The sequence below is a fragment of the Dendrobates tinctorius genome, unplaced genomic scaffold, assembly GCF_039654945.1.
Source record: "Dendrobates tinctorius isolate UK_male_01 unplaced genomic scaffold, ASM3965494v1 ptg000250l, whole genome shotgun sequence".
NCBI classification, from domain to species: Eukaryota; Metazoa; Chordata; class Amphibia; order Anura; family Dendrobatidae; genus Dendrobates; species Dendrobates tinctorius.
Window position 1 is genome coordinate 40,742,558 of NW_027361917.1, and position 11,815 is coordinate 40,754,372.

Below are 11,815 nucleotides of genomic sequence, written 5' to 3' on the forward strand. Positions count from 1 at the left end.
GCTATTCGGGTGCTGCATGAACCAAATGTCAGCCGTCCAGCGCCCCATAGGCGCCCAGCGATCACATACCACCAAGAAGCAGCATCTTTCCCTCCCAGCCCTGTGGGGGCTGATGCACAGATTCTGGAAAATGATCCATCTACAGAACTGCGCCTTCAGGTCCAAGAGCTGACCAAAAATATGGCTGCACTTGCCAAAACTGTGCAGTCCATGCAGGTGTCATCCAAGGAGAAGATCCAGCTGGCCTCCAGTCCAGAGGATGTCCCGTGGCTACGGAAGAGGATCCCGCCACGCCGAGGGAGAGACAATGATCGCTATGACCTGGACGGACGTCCCATCTGTCATCACTGCCACAAGGCCGGCCACATTGCAAGGTTCTGTTATTTAAACGAGCAACCCCTGGGGCAGAGGGCCAACCCCCAGGAGTAGGACCACAAGGCCCAAGGAACTGGCGAGCCAAGTATGTTGGAGGGAGACCGGTTCTCCCAGTGGTGACTGACGGCATCCCCATGAACACTTTGCTGGACACTGGCTCTCAGGTGACAACTATGCCATATATCCTTTACAAGCGGTTTTGGGCTGACTCTGAACTTACCTGCGGCCCAAGTGATGAACTCACAGTAGTTGCCAGGAATGGTCAGTCTTTGCCGCAAGTAGGATGTAAAGAGATTACCATTAAAGTGGGGCGAGTAGAGTTAAAATCTCAAGGTCTGATAGTTGTAGACATTGATCTACGAGAATGTAACCCAATGATGACCCTTGGTACTAATGTAATTGAAAATTGTCTTGCCGAGGTTATTGTTTTGTTGCAACAGGTAGCCGAGACTGCTGGTTCCAGTGAACGAGTCCTGCAGAAGGAGATCAAGGCCCTGATGCAAAGACAGCAGGTAGAACTGTATGGTGGAGAAATTGGCAGCGTCAGAGTGAGTGATTCTTTCCCCATTGCGATACCCCTCAGATGTGAAATGTTAATTTGGTGTCGGGCAGCCATAGACCTCAGAGGAAAAGATTACCAAGCATTGGTAGAGCCAGTGTATTCTGATAGCCGGCCCACTGTCCTGACAGCCAGAGGGGTAGTTGATGTCCCCAAAGGGAGAGTACCTGTACGCCTCTTGAATTGTGGGGAGGAGGAGGCCATAATACCTCGGTATGCCACAGTTGCTAAGCTGCTTACTGTCAGTAACAACGCAATACGGGCAGCAGAGCCCTTGGTCTCATCCGACCAGGTGGAGGACAATGGCTCTGTAAAGCAGCTGGAGGAGTGGTGTCAGCAGCTGCATGTGGGAACTGACTCCATCCCGTCATACCAAAAGAGTGGGGTTTACCGAGTGACTCAGGAGTATGAGTGGGTATTCAGTAAACACCCCCTAGACTTTGGGAAGGCAAAAGGAGTTCAACACTATATCCCCACTGGAGATCATCCACCCATTAAAGAAAGGTACCGGCCTATACCCCCAACACAATATCAATGTGCCAAAAGTATGTTGTGGGAAATGAAGGAGGCTGGGGTGATCAGAGACAGTTGTAGCCCCTGGGCAGCTCCAATAGTCTTTGTGAAAAAGAAAGATGGTACCATGAGAATGTGTGTTGATTACCGAAAAATTAACAGCATTACACATAAGGATGCCTACCCATTACCCAGAATTGAGGAGTCATTAGCTGCACTTAAAACTTCTAGCTATTTTTCCACCTTAGATCTCACTAGTGGGTATTGGCAGGTTCCCGTGGCAGAGGCAGACAAGGAGAAAACAACGTTTACTACACCAATGGGTCTCTGCGAGTTCAACTACATGCCGTTCGGGCTCTGCACCGCCCCTGGGACATTTCAACGGCTAATGGAGTGCTGACTTGGACACAAGAACTTCGAGACAGTCCTGTTGTACCTTGATGATGTCATTGTTTTCTCCAAGACTTATGAAGACTATCTGAAGCACCTGGCTGAGGTGTTTGAGGCCTTGTCCAACTTTGGCCTGAAAGTGAAGCCTTCCAAATGCCACCTCCTGAAGCCCAAGGTACAGTACCTCGGTCATGTAGTGAGTGCAGAAGGTGTTGCACCAGATCCTGACAAAGTCACTGTCATCCGAGACTAGCAGAAGCCCAGCAACCTCCATGAAGTACGTCAATTCCTCGGGTTGGTAGGCTACTACCGTAGGTTCATCAAAGGCTTCGCTGAGATAGCCACCCCTATGCAAAATCTTCTGGTGGGCCAACCCAAGAAAGCCAGGAAGAAGAGTCCTACATTTGAATGGAATGAGGAACTGGAGAGGTCCTTCACTCGACTGAAGATGGCTCTCACAGGAGATGAAGTCCTGGCCTACCCAGATTATGACCAACCATTTGTGTTGTATACTGATGCCAGCAACGTGGGACTGGGAGCAGTACTGTCACAGGTACAGAATGGCAAAGAAAGTGATCTACGCCAGCAGGAAGCTTCGTCCCACTGAAAGGAACCCTGACAACTACAGTTCCTTCAAACTGGAGTTCCTTGCCATAGTCTGGGCTGTGACTGAACGATTCAAGCATTACCTAGCTTCAGCCAGGTTTACCATCTTCACGGACAACAACCCGTTGACTCACTTGGAAACTGCCAAACTAGGCGCACTGGAGCAGCGATGGATGGCCCGGTTGTCTAACTATGAATTCACCATCAAGTACCGAGTGGGGCACAAGAATGCCAATGCTGATGCGCTGTCCAGAATGCCTAATCTGCCAGATGCAGGAGAAGACCCTGAGGCACTCGAAGAAATAGAGTTACCTGCTTTCCACAGGCCAATTGCGGCCCAACGTGCCCAAGGAGTGCGGAACAGATGATTTATAGGGAAAGAGGCCACCCTAAATCCATTGTCTCATCATGACTGGGCAGAAACCCAGGATAGCGACCCCGCAGTCCACCTGGTAAAGGAGCTGCTGTCACAAGCTGACTCATGCCCAGATCCAGATGCTCCTGAAGAAACCCAGCAGTTGTGGAAGGAAAGAGGCCGGCTGTTCCTCTATGAGGGAAAGCTGTGCCGGAGGAGTATCAATGCCCGCACTCATGAGTTGGTCTGACAAGTGGTAGTCCCAAAGAGGGAGGCATCAATGGTCTTGGAAGCATACCACAATGGAGCTGGACACTTCGGATGGAAGAAGTTGGAGGCCTTGCTCCGGGAGAGATTCTACTGGGCCGGTATGAGGAAGGCCATTGAAAATTCGTGCTGGAGTGTGGACAATGTAAACTGCTCAAGGAAGGACCATAACATCCAGCGAGCCCCTTTGCAGTCAATAATAACCAAACAACCACTTGAGTTGGTCGCCCTGGACCATGTGAAGCTGGTTCCAAGCCGTTCAGGCTACGTTTATGCTCTTACCATCGTTGACCACTACTCGAGATTCCTGGTAGTAGTGCCTGTCAAGGATCAAACAGCCAGAACAGCAGCCATAGCATTCCAACAGCACTTTTGTCGACCACACGGATATCCCAAGCGAGTGCTTACAAATCAAGCTCCAGCTTTTGAGGCAGAAGTGTTCCAGGAATTCTGTAACTTGTACGGTTGCAAGAAGATTAGGACAACACCGTACCATCCACAGACCAATGGCATGTGTGAAAAGATTAATCAGGTGGTGATTGACCTACTGAAGACCTTGCATTTGGAAGAGAGGAATCTGTGGCCAGAGAAGTTGCCAGATCTGGTTGACCTCTACAATCACATTCCTGTGAATTCCACTAACTGTACTCCAGCCTACCTAATGAGAGTGAGGCCTGGCAAGCTGCCTATTGATTTGGATATGAGAGTCCTTACACCTGAGGTGACATCACCAGATGCTGACTGGGATACAGAGCGGCAGCAGCAGTACCGTAGAGTACAAGAGTGCTTAGAAAAGAGTCTAGCTCAAGCGAGACAAAAACAGGAAAAGAACTACAATCAACATGCACCTGCAGTTCCCTTGTCACCAGGAGAACAAGTCCTAAAGAGAAAAAGAAGGATGCATAAATTGGATGACTAATGGGAAGCTGAACCCTACACCATCTTACCATCAAACTTCGACAACACCAAAGTGTGCCTTATCAATAAGGATGGAGGAGAAACATCATCAGCAGTATCGAGAGATCAGCTGAAACTGTGCCCTGACCAGCTAAAGGAAAGGATGGAAGAACAAAACAACCTTCAACCCATAGAAGAAGAAAAGGTCAGCACTGTACTTGGAGAATTTACTGCAAACTGGACAAGAATGGATCAAGCCATCGTAGTTCCTGTCCTAATCTTTCCCCAGCCTACTGCAACTGAAGTAGCAGAGACTCAAGCGAACTCTGAAAATCAGGAAGTTCAGGCAGCGGATGTTACACCAGCAGTGGAGCCAGAGAACCTTTGCCCTGCCAGTGGTGAATCTGTCATGCCCATGGTGAGTCTAAGAGTTCGTAGACGGTAACTACCCAGTTTACCCACACCAGTGCTACGTAGGTCTGTCCGTAGTACCCAAGGTATTCCATCCTAAGGTTCCGCATATAGATAGGTTTTGTAAATGTTAGTCTGTAAATATGCAAGGTTTCAAGTTTTGTGCCTAGAGAGACTCTGTAAGACTTTTTGGATATTTTCTTTTGTTTCAATGGACAGTTAGACCACAGGACTATGTGTGGTCAAAACTCTACTTGTAAATAAGTTTACCAACTTGCTCAGGAATTGGACCATGGACATTGACGCTTGGACTAATCGTCATCAGGACTATTTTTGAGCTTTGGGTTTTCATTTTTTTTTGTGTTTTTGTATTTTTCACTTTTGGAAGTCTTGCTATATTTATAATTGTTTATATGTTTACATGTTTTCTCTTCAGTCCGGGAGTACTGAATTGCACTAGGGGGAATGTGGCGCCCCCAGGAGTATGGTCGCCACAATGGCATTACCTTCCTCCTAGGGAGTGTGATGTTATGCTTGGAAGCAATAAAGATCTCTCTGGCAGTTAAATACAACACACAAAACAGCTCCCACTCCAGGCCAGCAGAGGGAGCTCTGAACCCAAAACTGGGGGAAGAGCTGCTCTCTGGGGGCCGGGAAGGGAAAATGAGTAGTTCGTGTGAGGAGGGCAACGTGTGTGGACGTGGAGGAGAAGAGCTGGGAGATTGAGCAGAGAGTTCAGGTTCATTCCCAGCTATAGCGCATGATCTGGAGCCCGGTCTCCAAGGCTGTACCGACACTGATGGTCCTGCAACAGAAACCGGAGGAATAGGAAGCTGTAAATGCTCTATTCCCACATAAGACTCGGAGGCACAACAGCGACATGTGAGCCAGAAGAGGAAGGCTACAGCTGTCTGCCATACGAGGGAGTTCTAAAGAGAATAAGCAAGTGGAACTTCAGTGAAACACAGTACTGCAAGTACCTAAAAATAAGCGCTAGGAAGGAGACTACACAACCCATCTGTATAGAGAGATTCCTAAGTTGCTTCCAGGCTAGCCAGCTCCTGTGCCATCGGTAATCTGGACCCTGGACTGCATTTGCCAAGCAAAGTTAAGGTAAAGAAACTGCACCCTGTTGTGTCCTTGCCTTCTTCCTGCAAGCAACCCCGTCAGCACTGCTTCATCCCTGTGCCAGGCACTGCACCCTCTTCCTCAACTCCTATCCTCACTGCCCTGGGATTACTGCCCTACCTGTGGAGGGCCACAACATCATAGCTGCACCACACCATCTGTCCCAGGGGATCTGTCCGCAGCATCGGCTTAACACCTTCATTGCCGAACACCACAGGTGGTGTCACAAATCATTCACTCATAAACTTTATTCCATCACTTCATCCCTTTTACATGGGCGCCCAGGACCACGGACCGGGTTACCGCTGCTGTGACATTCCCCTCTGAGAGACCGGCCCGGTACCGAGTACCCCACAGCCCTGGGAGGGCGACCCACTTTTTTCAGTCTGTAGCTACAGACACCAAAGATTAGCACCTAGTTTTTGCCCACTGTCCGTAAATTTACGGATGTCGGTAATCCAGCCTGAGTGCTCCTATAACAATAATGCTTCCTGAGTGCCAACCTATAATTTAATAATGTCCCCTGAATCACCCCATGTACAGCTCTCTTATTCACAGTATGATTGTCCCCTATACACAGTATGAAACCCCACAGCTTCCCTATACATAATATTATGACCCCACAGCTCTCCTAAAACACAGTATGATGACTCCCACAGTAGTTTTCACACTGTATGATGGCCCCAATACTGTATAATAGCATCCTCACTGTATAATGGCCCCTATATTAGCCCCTGCACTCTTTAATAGTCCCCACAGTAGCCCCTACAGTGTATAATGGCTCCCACAGTAACAGCAACACTGCTTAATGGCCCCTACAATAGTCCCCACACTATACTATGGCCCCTACAGTTTCTCCCACACTGTATAATACCCCTACAATAAACCCCACAGTGTACAATGGCCCCCTCAGTAGTCCACACATGATATGATATCCCCTGCAGCAAAATTCAAATTATATGACCCCCAAATTTGCTTCCACGTTGTATAATGGTCAGGGATGCCATTAGGAATTTTGGGACCCCATACTGGCAATATTTTTGGGGCGCCCTTGAAACTCTGCCCAGGTTCCACCCCTGGAACCTTCCACAGTCTCTTGGAAAAATTCCACTTCTGCACTAGGTCCTCCCCAATCACACAATAACAGTTCCCATCTCAAGGTCACATATATAGCCAGCAGCATCACACAATAACAGTTCCCATCTCAAGGTCACATATATAGCCAGCAGCATCACACAATAACAGTTCCCATCTCAAGGTCACATATATAGCCAGCAGCTTTTGTTTTGGCAAAAAGATTTTTTAATCCGCCACTACGACAAGGTAGACTCTTTTGGCCGGGCTCTACTGTACTGTAACTTATTAAACATTTGCTAAAATATCCAATACAATTTATGTATATTTTTATTTATTTTTCAATTTTTAAAATGACCAATAATATCGCTATCACCTGATGTCTCTTCTCCCTTATGCCTCAAAACTACTGGAACAGCATGTCCAGGTTAACCCTAAAACCACCTAATCCCTGAAACTCAGCAGACCATGACAGATCCTCAGTCTACTGAACAGCCGCACGACCAGCTCTCCACTCTCCTAGTGTATCCTCACCCATCCCCTGTAGACTGTGAGCCCTTGCGGGAAGGGTCCTCTCTCCTTCTGTACTTATGTGTGTCTTGTACTGCTCATGTTTATTGTACTTGTCTATATTTGCCCCTTTTCACATGTAAAGCACCATGGAATAAATGGCGCTATAAAAATGTATAATAATAATATAACATACATACACAGAACAAATACCACCGCACCATGACCAGAACACATATTACCACCACATGGTGACCAATAATACCACATACAAGGAACAAATACTACCAGGTCATGCCAAGAACACATATTACCACCACAGTGACCGAACACTACAATACTGACCATTAATAAAAAAACACCATACTAATTCCATTATACACAGGAGATCTATACTTAGTATACAGTGTCCATGTACAGACAATACAGTGATCACCAGTGACATTATACACAGGAGCTCTGTATATAATGTATAGTGTACAGGTAATACAGTGATCACTGGTGACATTATAGACAGGAGCTCTGTATATAGTTTCAGTGTACAGGTAATACCGTGATCACTAGTGACATTATACACATTATACACAGGACCTCTGTATATATATATACTATACAGTATATAGTGTAAGTGTAGTAGTATAATGCACCCATATAGTGTAAAATGCAGCCTCATAGTATAAAGCACCCCATAGTATAATGCAGCCCCATAGCAGTATAATGCACCCCCATAGTATAATGCAACCCCATAGCAGTATAATGCACCCCCCATAGTATAATGCAGCCCCATAGCATTATAATGCACCTACATAGTGTATAATGCAGCCCAATAGTAGTATAATGCACCCCCATAGTAGTATAATGCATCCCCATAGTGTATAATGCAGCCCCATAGGAGTATAAAGCACCCCCATAGTATAATGCACCCCCATAGTGTATAATGCAGCCTCATAGGAGTATAATGCACCCCCATAGTATAATGCACCCCCATAGTGTATAATGCAGCCTCATAGGAGTATAATGCACCCCCATAGTAGTATGATACACCCCATAGTAGTATGATACACCCACATTGTGTATAATGCACCCCCATAGTAGTATAATGCACCCCATAGTTCAGGTTGGGCCATTTATATGGATACACCTGGGTTGGCCATGTATGTGGATACACCTAAATAAAATGGGAATGGTTGGTGATATCAACTTCCTATATGTGACACATTAGTATATGGGAGGGGGAAAACTTTTCAAGATGGGTGGTGACCATGGTGGCCATTTTGAAGTCGGTCATTTTTGATGCAACTTTATAAATGGCCCACCCAGGTATATCCATATAAATGGCCCACTCTGTATAATGCACTCCTCTCCATAGTATAATGCACCCCCATAGTGTATAATGCAGCCCCATACCGCGGATTTTAAAAAAAAAAGTCTCTCCTTACCTGTCCGAGATCCAGCGATGTCCTCTGCTCGATATATCTCAGACGCAGGCCTTCGATCCGGCGCCGGCGACGTGCCCGCTGACGTCAGCTGCTGGCCTGTGATTGGCTGGCGGATATTACAGTGGGGAAAAAAAGTATTTAGCCAGCCACCAATTGTGCAATTTCTCCCACTTAAAAAGATGAGAGAGGCCTGTAATTGACATCATGGGGAAACCACAACTACGTATGAGAGTCAAAATGAGAAAACAAATCCAGAAAATCACCTTGTCTGATTTGGTAAGATTTATTTTTTAAATTATGGTGGAAAATAAGTATTTGATCATTAACAAAAGTTCATCTCAATATTTTGTTATATCTTTTGGTAATGACAGGGATCAAACATTTTCTGTAAGTCTTCACAAGGTTGGCCCATTCCTCCATGCAGATCTCCTCTAGAGCAGTGATGATTTGGGCCTCTTGCTGGGCAACATGGACTGTCAAAAAAACCTAGATAAGTTTGGCATCGCCCGCAACTGAAACGAACTGGACAATTATTTTGGCAGGTCATTTTGACAGCACAACCTAAAAAGAAAAATGAAAAAAAAAAAAATGGTGGTACACCGTTTTCTTTTCACCATTTCAATTCATTTAGACGTTTCTCATGTTTTCATTACATTATATGGTAAATTGAACAATGAGCTCTGCTAAAAACAAGCTTCATACAAATATGGCAGTGAAGGAGAAAAAAAGAATGTAACAGTGAAAATGATCTGTCAAGAAAGGGTCAATGTAGGACACATACAGGAAGCTGGTATTGGAGAGAGGCTAAGTATCTGCTGCTGAACTCAGCACTACCAGGATGGCCGAGTGGTTAAGGCGTTGGACTTAAGATCCAATGGACATATGTCCGCGTGGGTTCGAACCCCACTCCTGGTAAGGTTTTTGTGAAGGACAAAAATAAAATGTCGCCTAAATAGGTTAAAATTCCTCTACTCCACTCTACATTAACAAATGTCTGACGAAAAAACTTGTAATATCTGAATAAAATTATATCCATGTACATGCAGAAATTAATTTTTGAGCCATTGCTATACAGTATAGTCTCTGACACTGAGGCGGTTGTATCGCTAAATGCTTCTGTTCTTTGTATTAACTAAGAAAAATATTTGTTCCCATGTAATACAAAAAAAATTATTAAGAAAAAAAACCTCTACCAGGAGTGGGGTTCGAACCCACGCGGACATATGTCCATTGGATCTTAAGTCCAACGCCTTAACCACTCGGCCATCCTGGTGAACACAGGGAGGAGGCGCTCACAGGCTCTTACACGCGGTGCTGGGCGGTGACAGCTTGTGACGGTGACGATGTAGCCTGTGAGGGTGTGTGGTGTATCCGAGAGAACGTTACAGTAAGACGGTATCTGTACAGCGACACTCTCCGCCATTCCAGCCGTATGAGTGCTGTGTTCTCAGGCCATAAATGAAGCGGAGCTGGGGCGCTGCTCAGACCGCCCTCTAGCGTTACCTCTCAGACGTCTGCTAATTTGGCAGGGCGGTTGCCTCCTGAGCCCGCACTATGCGCGCAATGAATGCTGGGTGATCCTCGGAGCGTCCCCGAGTGACTGCGGGGAAAGTACCAGTAATGGCAGACATGCTCCAGTGACTGTCACTGGCCTCACGGAGGGCGCACGCCACAGCCACCCCAACACACGTCACAGTGAGGGCAACAGCTGTCCAGAAATAGGATGACAGCGCGCCCCTATGACAACACTTGCTGCACCTCAGCAATATAAGGAGCCACATTACCTCATAACAGTGACACCGCTGACATCTAATACATAAAGCTCAAAGTGTGTATGTATGTATGTGTGTGTGTATGTCAGGGATAGGCATCCGCACCGTCGCAGCTACAGCCACAGTCACACGTCATGACCCCGAGAGCGTCCTAAGCTATGTTGTGAGGTGAAATTTTATCCCTGCGCATTCCAATTCACCAAAGAATTTTGCCCGTCTCCATACTGAGGGAAAAAGTGTGTGCGCGTCAAGCCCCGCCCCTCATTGTGATGTCACAATGCCCCTATTTGCATACTGGGGAAGCAGTGTGTGCGTATCAAGCCCCGCCCCTCATTATGATGTCACAATGGTTGCCATGGCAACGCTGATGTCATCAAAGGTTGCAAGCCCCGCCGCTCATTATGATGTCATAATGGTTGACTATGGATTGGAGGATGTGTGATGGGTATATGGGCACTGAACTATGGGATGGAGGATATGTATGACGGGTATATGGGCACGGGCCTATGGGATGGAGGATATGTATGACGGGTATATGGGCATGGGACTATGAGATGGCGGCTATGTATGACGGGTATATGGGCACGGGACTATGGGATGGAGGATATGTATGATGGGCACGGGACTATAGGATGGAGGATATGTATGATGGGTATATGGGCACGGGACTATGGGATGGAGGATATGTATGATGGGTATATGGGCATGGGACTATGAGATGGCGGCTATGTATGACGGGTATATGGGCACGGGACTATGGGATGGAGGATATGTATGATGGGTATATGGGCTCGGGACTATGGGATGGCGGATATGTATATGGGCACGGGACTATAGGATGGAGGATATGTATGATGGGTATATGGGCACTGAACTATGGGATGGAGGATATGTATGATGGGTATATGGGCACGGGCCTATGGGATGGAGGATATGTATGACGGGTATATGGGCACTGAACTATGGGATGGAGGATATGTATGATGGGTATATGGGCACGGGCCTATGGGATGGAGGATATGTATGACGGGTATATGGGCATGGGACTATGAGATGGCGGCTATGTATGACGGGTATATGGGCACGGGACTATGGGATGGAGGATATGTATGATGGGCACGGGACTATAGGATGGAGGATATGTATGATGGGTATATGGGCACGGGACTATGGGATGGAGGATATGTATGATGGGTATATGGGCATGGGACTATGAGATGGCGGCTATGTATGACGGGTATATGGGCACGGGACTATGGGATGGAGGATATGTATGATGGGTATATGGGCTCGGGACTATGGGATGGCGGATATGTATATGGGCACGGGACTATAGGATGGAGGATATGTATGATGGGTATATGGGCACGGGACTATGGGATGGAGGATATGTATGACGGGTATATGGGCACGGGACTATGGGATGGAGGATATGTGTGATGGGTATATGGGCACGGGACTATGGGATGGAGGATATGTATGATGGGTATATGGGCTCCGGACTATGGGATGGCGGATA

At 46.9% G+C, this 11,815-nt stretch overlaps 2 non-coding genes across 2 annotated transcripts; one reads left to right on the plus strand and one right to left on the minus strand.

The window, feature by feature from the left end:
• The first annotated feature begins 9,356 nt into the window (after positions 1–9,356).
• TRNAL-UAA (transfer RNA leucine (anticodon UAA)) lies at positions 9,357–9,439 on the plus strand. Its single transcript has one exon. It is a non-coding gene; the product is annotated as a tRNA-Leu (tRNA).
• A 275-nt stretch (positions 9,440–9,714) lies between these two features.
• TRNAL-UAA (transfer RNA leucine (anticodon UAA)) lies at positions 9,715–9,797 on the minus strand. Its single transcript has one exon. It is a non-coding gene; the product is annotated as a tRNA-Leu (tRNA).
• Positions 9,798–11,815: the final 2,018 nt, after the last annotated feature.